Source organism: Vombatus ursinus, unplaced genomic scaffold, assembly GCF_900497805.2.
Source record: "Vombatus ursinus unplaced genomic scaffold, bare-nosed wombat genome assembly UNPS02009062.1, whole genome shotgun sequence".
Lineage (NCBI taxonomy): Eukaryota > Metazoa > Chordata > Mammalia > Diprotodontia > Vombatidae > Vombatus > Vombatus ursinus.
In genome coordinates, this window is record NW_020948840.1 from 22,160,718 (window position 1) to 22,174,089 (window position 13,372).

The 13,372-nt window shown below is 42.4% G+C and overlaps 1 pseudogene; it reads right to left on the minus strand.

Moving 5' to 3' along the window:
- Positions 1-4,592: 4,592 nt before the first annotated feature.
- LOC114034554 lies at positions 4,593-5,151 on the minus strand (annotated as a pseudogene).
- Positions 5,152-13,372: the final 8,221 nt, after the last annotated feature.

The window sequence follows — 13,372 nt, forward strand, 5'->3', positions numbered from 1 at the left end:
TTAGAGCTGGCAGGGATGTCGGGTCATCGAGTCCAATTGTCAGAGGACATTAAAGAAGTCATAAAAGAAAAGTCTTCAGTTATCTGAAGAACCTGATGTGGCTATCAACTTAGACATTGAAAAGAAATTTGCAGGTGGTGGCTGCAAGGGCAGGTAAAAGAAGATACATATCTGGTCCTCTAATGAAAACTAATGTTGGAATGATCCAACTTTGAAAGAGTTTATACAAAATGTATTTACTAAAATGTATTGATAACTTCAGCAATGCAGCTAGGTGGCACAGTGGATAGAATATCAGGCCTGAAGTCAAGAAGACTTATCTACCTGAGTTCAAATCTGGCTTCAGACACTTACTAGCTGTGTGGCGCTGGGCAAGTCACTTAACCTTGTTTGCCTCAATTTCCTCATCTGTCAAATGAGCTGGAGAAGGAAATGACAAACCACTTCAGTATCTTTGCCAAGAAAACCCCAAACGAAGACATGAAGAGTTGGACACAACTGAAAAAAACAACAACAATGCTTATTTTAAAAATATTGATACATTTTGCTTTGACCCAACAAATATTTTCCCCCAAAACAACCTAGCAGTACAAAATAAATTTCACTGTGACCAATTTCTCTGAAAATAGTTATACAAAACTACCTATTGTCATGATTTTGACTGATATAGTTTTCCATTTTTGTGATTTAATAGAAGAGAAGTTTATGAACTTTAATTTTGATTAGAATATGCTACCAGTTTGAAATGAATTTGGTTGCCTTTTATTGATGTATTCTTTTCAGGAATGCTTTTTGAAATAGATTTTCATTGGTATATTTTGCTTTCTAAATCACCTAGATTTTTTCCTTTATTGCTTCCCTCCCTTCCCACAGATCCATTCCTTTTGACAAACAATTTTTTGAAGAGAAAAGAAAAAAGGGGAAAAAATCAGCAAAACCAATTAATACATTAAAAATATGTCACATCCATTGTTCCACATCTGTGAAATGAGGAGGTTGAACTAAGTTATCCTTTGAGGTTCCTGCCACCTCTACATCTATGGCGGATAGTATCTCATTCACTCTTTACAATAACCCTCAGTTCTAGGTGGTATTATTATTCCCATTTTACAGTTGAAGAACCTGAGGCAAACAGAAGTTAAGAGAAGTGCCCAAGGTCTTAGAGCTAATAAGCATTTGAGGCTGGATTTGAACTGAGATCTTCCTGACTCCAAAGCCAGCCAGCATTCCATCCAGTAGACCACCTAGCTGCTTCTAAATCAACTAAAATGGACTTTAATAGGGTTAAATGTAAAATCTTAAGCATGAATCCAAGAAATCATTTTTAGAATCACAAGATTGGGGAGGCAGCATAGGTAGGCAGCAGTTTGACTGTAAAAGATGAGGTTTTGTGGAGGGAGAGCTCAATGGGGTCAAAGGCACTGATGTGAAAGTCAAGCAAGCAGATGCCATGCTTGGCTGCATTAGGAAAGGCATGGCATACAGGGATTTGGAAGGAATAGTTCCATTTTTTTACTGCCTCCCTGGCAGACCATATCTGAGCTAGAGCTCACCTTTATCCAGTGCCTTAATTTTTGCAAAGAGCTTTTCAATTATCCCATTTTGTCCTCACAACAACCCTGGGAGGTAGGTGCTATTATTATTCCCCATTTACAGATAAGGAAACTGAGGCAGACAGTGGTTAAGTGGCTTGCCCAAGGTAGATAGAATCCTGAGGTACACATGTTAGTGAAGGTTTTCTGGCATCAATGCCTTCACCAAGTAGGATAAAGAGCTGGAAGAGACCTTGGTAATTATCTAGTCCAATTCCCTTGTGTTATAGATGAAGCCCAGAGAGGAAAAACAACTTGTATGAGGTCAAAAGATACTAAATGGAAGATCTCAGACTTGAACCCAGATCTTTAGACTCCAGAACAAGTACTTGTCCCCCTATACCACCACTCTCTGTGGCAGGCTGATGGGTTTGACCTTTTGGAACAAGTGGGCCTCCAGTGCACCAGGGTACATAGCTTCCCACTCAGCTCACTCAAAGGCTGGCCCTGCTTTGTGAGATCCTGGGTGATGTTAAATGGGTTTAATGGAAGGGCCCAAGCCTGACTCCATTCATGCCCGCTCCCCTTCTGCAACCTCAGGACTAGATGACCTGTTGGTTGAGGCTTTTAAGAGCCTTTTGTCCTCATTTTGAAAAGCCACCAAATTGCCCTGGGATTGCTATCCTGTCTATTCAGGAACCAGATGGATCTCTTCCTGGTGAGCAATCTGCTGAGAATTATGTTGAGTTTGGGGGGAGAAGTGTCTCCAGCCCTCCGAGAATGTTTGAAAGGCCCCTCCTCTCAGCTGTTCTCTCTGTCCGCCTTTTCTTTCCACTTTCCTCCCTCTGCTTCGCATTCTATTAGCCAGCTTGTCTCTCTCCATCATCTGCCTCTGAGACACACTTAGGGACGACTAGCATCTGCAGAGAGCTGCACTCCATTTCTTATGCCTTCCCTTTTCATTTAATTCACCTGGAAGGCAGCTAGCTCAAGGCTGCATTTCACAAAGGCCAAAAAGGAATGGGAATCACTCACATGCATGCATTTACGAGGAGCTTCACCCCTTCTCCTCTTCTTCTTCCCCTTCCTCTTCTTCCCCATTTCTTCTTCTCCTCCCCTTTCTCTTCCTCTTCCTCATCTCCTTCCTCCTCCTCTTCCCCCTTTTTCTCTTTTTCCCTTCTTTCACTTTTCTTCTCTTTCTCCTCCTTTCCTTCCTCCTTTCTTTCTCCTCTTCCTCTCCTCCCCCTCCTCCTCTTGTTCTTTCTCTTCCCCTTCCTCTTCCTCCTCATCTCCTTTCTCTTCTTCCTCATCTCCTTCCTCCTCCTCTTCCCCTTTTTTCTCTTTTTCCCTTCTTTCACTTTTCTTCTCTTCCTCCTCTTTTCCTTCCTCCATTTTCTCCTCCTCCTCTTCCTCTCCTTTCCCTCCTCCTCTTGTCCTTTCTCTTCCCCTTTCTCTTCCTCCTCCTCTCCCTTCCTCCTTCTCCTCTTCCTCCTCCTCTTTCTCTCCCCCCCTTCTCCTTCCCTTCTTCTTCCTCCTTTTCCTCTTCCCTCTTCTCTCCTTTCTCTTTCCTCCTCCTCTTTTCCTTTCTCCTCCTTTCCCCCTTTTTCCTCTTTGTCCCCCTCCTTTTCCTACTCCTCATCCTCTCTTGTGAGACCCTCTTCCCACCACTCCAGTGCCATTCCTGACCAACTCCATCAGGTAAATCCAGCTCTTCAAAGTGAATACAGAACAGAACTCTTCCCTCAGCAATTTGATCTTTCGAAAAGCACAGAGAAGACAATGACATTGAACTTCCCCTTGTCCCGTGTCCTCCTTTTGGATTCTTTCCCCTTAGCTCTTACCCCTATTTCTTTCTTAAAGACCAAACCTTAAACCCAATTCACTTGGGCTCTCATTGATTGTTCAACAATAGGTCCCTACCCAAGCACCACTTACGAGTTACTGTTTGGGCCCAGATGGCTCAGAGTGAATATAAACAGGAATTGTTTCTCTTTTGGCCAGAAACCCTCAGGGTCTTCCCCTCCCAGCTTGATTTTTTTTTTTTTTAACTAAAGGGGCCATCCCTGGCTCACTTCTTCAATAGCTCTAATTACTGAATGGGCATTGCCTCAGTCAAAGTGAGAACTCAGAAAGACCTTAGCTTAAAAAGGCCAAGGTCTCCCACTGCATCTTGGGCCATCTCCTGTTGTCCTGATCTATAATCTAGCCACTGGACCCATGTGGCTGTGGAGGAAAAAGTGAGGCTGGTGACTTTGTACAGCCCTCCCTCACTTAAATCCAATTTACTTGCAAACTACTTCTTCCTGAAGTTATGGTCCTCTTCAAGAACGAAGGACAAACCACAACCATATTCCCACACTAAGTTCTGTTAGGACAACTCCTTCAGAAGAGTCAATGAATGGGGCACTCTCTGTTCTGCTTTGGGCAGGGAAGAAGTAAAGAAAGACAAGAGCATTCATCTTGTCCTATTCCCATTGAAAATGTCAATACATTTAATGACATCTGTCCCTTTTATAATACTTCATGACCTTAAAAACGCAGTCATGAAATACTTCATATGGTCCATATTCATGGAAATACTTCAAATGTCTGGATACCATTTGCTTCCTGAGTTAGGCAAAATCCTGTGAGAAACAGCATCCTTCCTTGGCTGGGATGGGAACCTACTGGGTGGCCTTTTCTACATTATTAGGGTTTCCAAGAAAATGTAAAGTGCTGTTATAATGTCATTGACCATTAAATATTTACTCAGTTCCTCATTATGGAAGTCTCAGGCTCTCTGCTTATTCCATTAAGTCAAAACCTTCCCAAATATGGCCCTGCTCTACCTATCAAACCTCATTTCCCACTGTTTCAGCTGCCTATTTTATCAGGGTATTGATTCTTCAAGGACTTCAGAGGGGAAGTCTTGGAAGATAAAAAGTGGACATAGAGGCCATCAGTGGATAATTCATCTTGAATTTGGCAGTCCTATTCATCTTTTCACTCTGTGGCTTTCTTTCTTTTTTCTTTTTTTTTTTTTTGGTCCAAAAATCTTTAATATAACAAGGAAGAAGGAAGTTAGTTTTTGTAGCCTCGGCTGGCACGGCGGCCCCTGGCACGCTTGAACTTTTGGCCCTTGGATCAGTTTGGTGTGGCTGTGGGGAGTGCCTGGTGCCTTCCTAAAATGCCTGTATACCTCCCAGTCCTTCTGGGGACCAGACAACAAGATGGTGCCCTGGCCCTTGGGTGAGCTCATGGCCAGCTGATCAAAGGGAAGGATCCTCCCACCAGCCTTGAGGATGCGATTCCGGGCATTGCTAGTAACACAAAGGGCACACACCTTCAGTTTGAGGACATCCTGGATCCTCACATCATCTGTCACGGTCCCAACAACCAGAGCTGTCTTGTTCTCCCGGCTGGGCAGCTTCATTTTCCTGATCATTCGGGACAGGGACAGAGGGGGTCGGTTGGTTCGGCTCACGAACAGCCTTTTCAGGACAACCTTGTTGAAAGTCGAGTTGGTTCTCCGGGTCAGGAACCGGTAGAGCTTCACCAGCAACTGCAGGTAGATGTCCTGGCTCTTGGGCTCCTTGCGCCAGACTTTCCGGTCCTTGTTATGGTGGATGTAGACCCCCATGCTGGCGCACTACCCCACTCTGTGGCTTTCTAACTCAGACTCAATGTCCCCATCTTTTTTCATTCCCTCTTGGATTTGGCCCTACTTTTTTTAGACGCCTCTACATAGAGGCAAAGTCCAACCACGAGGCAACTAGGTAGTGCAGTAGATAGAACACTAGGCCTGGAGTTGGGAAGAGCTGAGTTTAAATCTGACTTCTGATGCTTGTTAGGTGACCTTGGAAAGTCACTTGTTATTTTTTTTTGCCTTAGTTTCACCAACTGTAAAATAGGTGTAATAATAAGAACACCCACCTCCCAGGGTTGTTGTGAGGATCAAATCAGATGATATTTGTAAAGCATTTAGCACAGTGCCTGGTTTGTAGCAGGTGCTACGTAAATACTCGCTGTGTGATCTTGGGTAAGTCACTTGACCTCTGTCTGCCTCAGTTTCCTCATTTATAAAATGGAGACAATAATATCACCTACCTCCCAGGGTTGTTGTGAGGATCAAATAAGATAATATTTGTAAAGCGCTTTGCAAACCTTAAAGGGCTATATGTAAATGCTAGCGATCCTAATGATTATGATGCCCTTTCCTGCTTCTCACATTCAGTGTTCCACAAATCTGTGCAGACTGATTGCTCATTTGTATCTAAGGCTGTGATTCTGCTCTTTGCTCAGAAACTTTGCTCGTCCATTTCTAATCAAAGTATTAAATGCTGTGATTAAAGGAATCAAACAGCTTTTTGAAAATGATTTAAACAAGTTCTATTTTTCAGTCCCATAAATTGCAGGGACTTCTATGGAAAACAAGATTCTTTTTTATGTCTGTTTGTTTTTAAAACATTTGACTAGGGAGAGAAAAATATAGACAAAGATTTTCCTCAAACAAGGTGTCACCCATGGGTAAGAGTTATGCACAGTCCTGTTGTCAATGTGACTGTTCAGGGATCCACTGAGAAGTAACATCACTTTTGATGCTTTGTGAATACATTTGACAAGCCTGCTTGAGTCAGGTGGGTACATAGTAGTCCTGATCATGCTGATACATTAATGTAATAGGGATGGAAAAGGGGGTGGGTGGGGGGGAGGGTGATGGGGAAAGAAACACCAGCACCCTATTCAAAAAGCCTGAGGCTTGGAGGAGGGAGGGAGGGAACGAACAAGCATTTAATAAGCACCTACTGTGTTCGAGATGTTGTGCTAAGGGCTTCATAGTCTCATTTGATCCTCACAACAACCCTGGCAGGTAGGTGTTATTGTGATTCCCTTTTTTTTTTTTGAAGGCAATTGAGGTTCAGTGACTTGCCCAGGGTCACACAGCTAGTAAGTGTCAAGTATTTGATCTGAGTCGGGATTTGAACTCAGGTCCTCCAGGATTTCATCCACTGCACCACCTAGCTGCCCTTTAATTGACTTTTTCTTTATGATCCCCTTTTTACAGCTGAGGAACTTAGGTAGGCAGAGGTTAAGTGTCTTTCCCAGGCCACATAGTGAATGTCTAAGGCTGGATTTGAACTCAGACTTCCTGACTCTGGGCTCAGCACTCTGTCGACTGCAGCCAAAAGTGAGTTGCTTGTCAATCTTTGCATTTTGTCTTTTAATGTAGTTTGGTTCCGCCGCTCTCCCTGATTCTCCCCCCAACCCCAGACTAAATCTGAACCAGCTGATGATTTTCCTGCTGATTTCGGTCTCAGGTAGCTCTCTGCTCTGCTGAATTCCTGGTAGCTGCCCGACTTGGCTCCTGCTAGGGGCCTCAGCCCCTCTGCTCCTAAGCCTGGATGACAGGCTCAAGCGCCAGCAGAGACCTCAGAGACCACCTAGTCCAAACCTCTTATTTGTAAAACTGAGGAAACAGAGACCCTTAGAGATGAAGAGATTTGTCCAGGGTCACACAGGAGCTAAGTGTCAGAATTGGAACTCAGTCCCTCAGCTTTCAGAGCCAATACTCTGGTCCTTGCTCAGGTGTTTGCTATACCACCCACCTGCCTGGGCTCAGGAATATGTCAATGTTGACTGACTACAAGAAGTCTGGCCAACAGTGGCAGGGCCACTTGCCAGGCTTCAAACTAGGTGGCACAGTGGGGAGAGTGCTGGCCCTGGAGTCAGGAAGACCTGAGTTCAATTCCAGTCTCAGACACTTACTAACTGTTTGACCCTGGGAAAAATTTCCAGAACAAATTCTTTAGTATAACAAATTCTGTAAAATTTGGATTCAGTCAAAAGGCCACACTTAAGGAACTACAAGTCCACATGTGGCCTTAAGGCCACAGGTTCCCTACCCCTGCCCTAAACTCTAATGGAAGAGATCAAGGACAGTGGTTCCTTTCCCCAGGATAAGCACTTCTCCAGACTGGATTCTATTTATACTCTAAATAGAAAAATAGGTCTCCTAGTTGGGTGAGGTCCCACCCAAAATTGATGAGCATCTTCCTTGAGGGCTAGGAGCAATCTCATCAATCAGTCATGCCCTTCAGAGACTTAACAGGAGTTGGGCCTTTACAGGAAGTAGAAGGAAAAAGAGTGGATCGCAAATTAATAATTAGTTATTAATATAATAGTATGATATTAATTTCTCTCAAAACTTTAAATAAATAAAACATTTCTAAAAATTAAAGCTGTCCAAAGTCAGAATTGATAGCCTTGGAGGTAGTGAGTTTCTCACCAGAGGTCTTCAAGCAAAGGTTAGATAATCATTTGTCAGATGTATTGTAGAGACTCTTTTTTTTTAAGGTACAGGTTGGTCTAAGTATCCTCTGAGATTTCTTCTATGATTCTGTGATTCTGTATTTGTATTTTGTCCTCCTTTTGGTTGTGGCTGGACTTGTGGTAGACCCTCTACCACTCTCCTGGCCTACCCATTAGGAGTGAGTGAATGGATAAGAAAGCAGTTAGTCAGCTCTTACTATGTGGCAAACACAGTGCTAATAGATAGGTATACAAATAGAAAAGTGTGCAGTCCCTGCTCTCAATAAGCTCTCATAATACACACATACATATACAATATCCCCTATTCAGAATATATATGTGCGTATGTATGTATATGAAGGTTTTATATATGTATATATGTATGAAGGTTTCATATAAATATACATACACATGCATATATACATACAGATACATAGTTGTTCAGTTGTTTCAGTCATATCTGACTCTTTGTGACCCCTGGACAAATACTGGACTAAATTTCTTTTCAAAAATTCTGGAATTAACAAATGCCCCCCAAAATCAGCATTTTTCTATACATGTTAGAAAAAGAGGACTGTATGTGAAACAGCAAATTTCTATTATGTACAGCTTACATTTCTTTTTAAGTATATAATAAATTCAACACATAATGCTAAAAGCTATCTTGTTTGTGATTCTTTCTAGCCTTTCTTCTGTCCCCTTAAAATGTTTACTTACCTTCTTTTGCTTCTTTTATTCCCTCCGCCCCACAACCCTAGCCCTAGCCCTCTTCTCCTTCTCATTGCCCTTCCCCTAAATTAAAAAAAGAAAGACAATATTTGTAATAAATATGCATAGTTAAGCAAAACAAATTCCCACACTGGCTGTGTTTGAAAAATAAATATCTTATTCTACATCTTCAGTCTCTGCCCTTGACTACTTTTCCCCTTCTAGCCAACAGCCCACTGTTTTCTGACTCTTGAATCAAACTGCCAGGCTCTCAGATAGTGTAGGTACCAGCTATGGCGTCCTCCAGGACTTTTCTGAGCTTGTTGGCCTCTACTCTTTCCCAGCAATACTGCACTGCCCTGGGCAGCCACATCAATATGGATCAGGAAACCTGCAAACTGAGCTGCTGCACATCTAAGAGGAGAAAAAACATTTCAAGATGCTCAGCCCAAACACGACCTGTTCTCTTCTCTTTTTAGTCAGTCAGTCAGTAGACGTTAAGTACCCACAATGTGTCAGGCACGGTGCTAATCACTGGAGATACAAAGAAAGATAAAAGACAGCCCTGGCTCTGTCAAAGAGCTCACAGTCTAATGAGGAAGAAAAACATGCAAACAACCATGTACAAGCAAGCTATGTTGCTTGGGATAAATTACAAGATAATAAACCTCAAGGGGGCATGCAATTTGGTCTAGATATAAAGGAGGTAATGATTGGAAGATGACCTGCCAGATCTGCTGAGGCCTGTATGAATATTGGGTTATGCCCAATATTCAGACCATTGTAGGGCCTGGCAGCATTAGCAAAATGAAGGGAGCATTAAGGCTTTTTCAGGTATTGGAGGCTGAATCAGTGAACATTCCAGTTAAGATTTCTTATTTGCTATAGCTAATGCTGATTTATTAATCAAAGACTACGTATAAAAACATATAAGCCTTTTTTGTCTGTTCAGTCACTGTTGGGGTTTCCAGTGCTCCCCAAATCTGGCATAGGGTAGCCAAATAGGAAATGCCATTGACAAATGATAGAGTGGTATTGAGGAACATCACTAATGTAACTCTTTTCTCAATCACAGCACAAGAGGATAACCTGAAAGGAAGAAACATGGTGGTGTAGGTGAAAATCAACATAATTAATAGCAGCAAGGGAATTAAGCATTGTGTAAGCATGAGAAACCATTCAGAGCAGCAGTAACATAATTTGAATAGACTGCTAACAAAGTCCCTGTGGACTGGTGTTCCTATACCTTTCAGAGGTTCTTGATTTTGAAGTTTTGAGACCTGCAGGACCAGGAGGTAGAGGTTCATTTCAATGACACCGTCATTGACTCCCCAGATCCTGCTCCTACTGTCACATTGGTCCAAGCCATCCTCCAGCATCCACATGAGCCCCATACATATCAAATTGGAGGTATTTCAATTTGAGTAGGAGGAAATGGAAAACCCTAATAATAAGTCAGTGGGAAGTCTGTGTGGATTCATTCAAAGTGGGTGATATACCATGGTGGGTGTGGCAGACGTTTTCTTTTGGCTGAATTTTTTTTCACTTTGCTATATATTATATATTATATATTTATATAATACATATTTAAATGTTCATATTTGTACTCTGAGAAATAAAGGATCCAGAGACCTGAGGTCATAAGATCTGATACACAGACATCACTTACAATAGGCAGGGGAAGGGCACCAGTATCTCATGCTACAACTCTGGTTCTGGATGGATGTGTGTATGCTGGATACACTCAGGAGATGATCATTGGAATCATGTGAGAGGGTGAGGCCACTAAAGGAGACTCCCCATTGACTTATTATTAGGGACTTCCAAAATAAAAGAAGACCAAGGACAGAACCTTTGAAAATGTCCGTGTTTATGATTTGCAGAAAGAAGGGAAGCTAGCAAAAAAAAAAATACAAAGAAGGAGCAGTCAGATTGTTTAGGAGAAGAACCATGGAAGTGAGGTAATTGAGGGAATTAATTAATTCTCTTTCAGATAAGGTGAGGGAATTAAGAGAGATGGATTCAGGAAAACTGTCAGACTCTGTATAGAAGCCAATAAAGATGAAGCAGGGTGATCTAGTTATGGAAACAGTGATAGTGTTGGAGCCAGAAGACGTGAGTTAGATTCCTGGTTCCAATACTTACTAGCTATGTGACCATGCATGAATCACAACCTCTTTGAATATGTTTTCATATTCATAAAATGGGATTATTCATGCTTGTATCATTTAAAGTACTTTCAGTTTTTTTCAGGATTTGCTTAGTTTTGATGAACTGTCTTTTTCCCCCTTTTTATTCTTTGTTACAAGGGATGGTACTCTTGGAAGGAAAGGAGGGAAGGATAGTTTGGTAACTATAGGTGATGTGAACACAAAAGATATTGATAAATTTTATTTTTAAAAAATTAAAGTACTGTAAAAGTTATTATTATAAGGACAGACTAAAGGCCACTGGATTTATAGAAAACAAAGTAAACAGTGGCCTTGGAAAGACTATTTCAATTGAGTAGTGGGAATCAAAGCCAGATTTCGAAGAGCTGAGGAGTTAGTTGGTGATAAGGAAATGGAGAGAGCTAGTGTAAGCTACTCCTTCCAGAAAGTTGGCAGTGATACTTTCCCCCAGGATGGTTCGGACAGTTTCTTCATAAAAGGGTCTGGGGAGACCAAGTTATGTTATTGTTGAGAAATGTCTTGCTTTCTAAAGATCCGAGAGAGGTAATACTACTTCTGCCTTTTACTTATGTAAAAGGAAGGGGATAATCTTGCTGCCTTTGTGGCAATCCTGAATTCCTAGATGAAGAAGAGGGAGAGTCCTTATCCAGCCCCTCCGTGGAAGAAAGGGGCATCCTCTCTGCAGAGACTTCTAAAGGGACATAGATTTGGTATCCTCTCTCCCTCTAGGGGCTCCCAAGGGAGGCCGATGTTCTAACTGCTGGTCTAGGGAACAGGGAGGAGGTGGTGGTATGGTGCAAGTCTCAGTATTGACACTGGCAATTGGGACAAGCTGCGTGCGAGAGGGTAATGACATCTTTACTGCTTTACTACGGAGGCACCTGACCCGTGATGAGGATGAGTAACTTTGTTGGAAGTGAAAGCTTCAGTTCTTTGGTTGTGGTGTTCCTTGCACTGCTCCTTATTGCCACCTCCTCACAATGAGACAACTACTGTGAACTGCAAAGATCTGGTATCACTCCAGCATCTTCCAGCACCCACATGGAGCAGAGAGTTAAAATCTGGGTTATATTGCTTTTCTCCTCCTCCTCCTCCTCTTCCTCCTCCTCCTCCTCCTCCTCCTCCTTCTTCTCCTCCTTCTCCTTCTTCTTCTTCTTCCCCTCCTCTTCTTTCTCCTTTTTCCTCTTCTCTTTCTCTCTCTCTCTCCTTCTCCTGTTTCTTCTCCTCCTCTTCCTCCTCTTCTTCAACTGTTTTCTTTTACCTTGGCTAAGCTACTTCTCCAATTTTGGCTAAACCAAGCTTCCCTCATCTCCAAGAATAGGGCTGTCCAGTACCAGTTCTAAAGCTATTTAAGTGGTAGAAGGTTCCCTAGAGGATAATAATAGCCATAACATTTATATATTGCTTTAAGGTTTGCAAAGCTCTGCATATGCTATTTCATTTGGTCTTCACAACAACTCTGTGAGATAGGGACTATTCTTCTTATTTAATGATGAGGAAACTGAGGCTGACATGACTTGCTTAGGGTCACACACCACACCTGGTAAGTATCTGAGGCAGGATTTGAAATCAGTTTTTCCTGACTCCAAATCCCACATTTTATCCACTGTGCCATCCAGCCATCTAGCTGTGGTGTCCTAGAAAATGTATAGGGTCTTGCCACAAAGGGGGGGGGGTAGGGGAGGAACAATATGTGCTGTGGGAGCTACGTTATTTTTTCCCTAAAAGGTACTGAAACTGTCATCAAGATTTAATTTTCTCCTCCTCCTCCTCAGGGGACTCAGGGGCTGGCCAATGATGTATCTTTCTGGTGGCCTAAGTACAAGAGCCAGTCCAAAATGAGTCAGATGTGACTTTCCCTCAGGCCTGATCAGCATGGCCAACATGCTGATCATCCTTGATAAGTATAAGAGGGGAATAGACTGGTACAGTGGAAAGAGAATTGGCTCCAAAGTCAGAGGACCTGGGTTCAGATCCTACTTTGGATACTTCCTGCATAACCCTGAACAGGACACTAAACCTCCCTGGGCCTCAGTTTCCTCATCTTTAAACTGAGGGAATGAGACTAGATGGTTTCTAAAGTTCCTTCTAACTCAACGTCTATGACCTATGATCAGAAAAGGAGGTAGATCTATCACACAGGAGAGTGAGGCAGATAGGTGCCCCAGATGCTGCATGGGGAGTCATCAAATACTCAACAACAACAAAGAAGGGCCTTTAAGGTGCTTAGGATGTCCCCTATAGAAGATTTAGAGAAAAACATGGACAAGAATTGCACAAGATGAGAAGGTGTATATAGGTTATAATTTGCACAAGTAGAGGGTATCAACAAGATCCCAGATGTAATCAATCAATCAATCAATAAACAAATATTAAGCACCCGCTATGTGCCAGGCACTGTGCTAAGTGTTGGGGATATTTTGAAGTATACTGTGGGAACAAAGTATTTTTTAAAAGGATATCTAAAAAAAAAGTACCACAGTGCAGTCTGGTGAACTAGGGGAGGATTTGTGTAGGAGGCATTAGTCAAAATTTCTCACACAGAAATCAACAAATCAGTCAATAAATATTTATTAAGTGCCTTCTGTGTGATCAGCCCTGGAGCTCACTCTAGTTTTGGCTTTGCTCCTGGTCAGTCTGTAGCCACCAGGGTAAATCTCTTGCCTGAAAGTT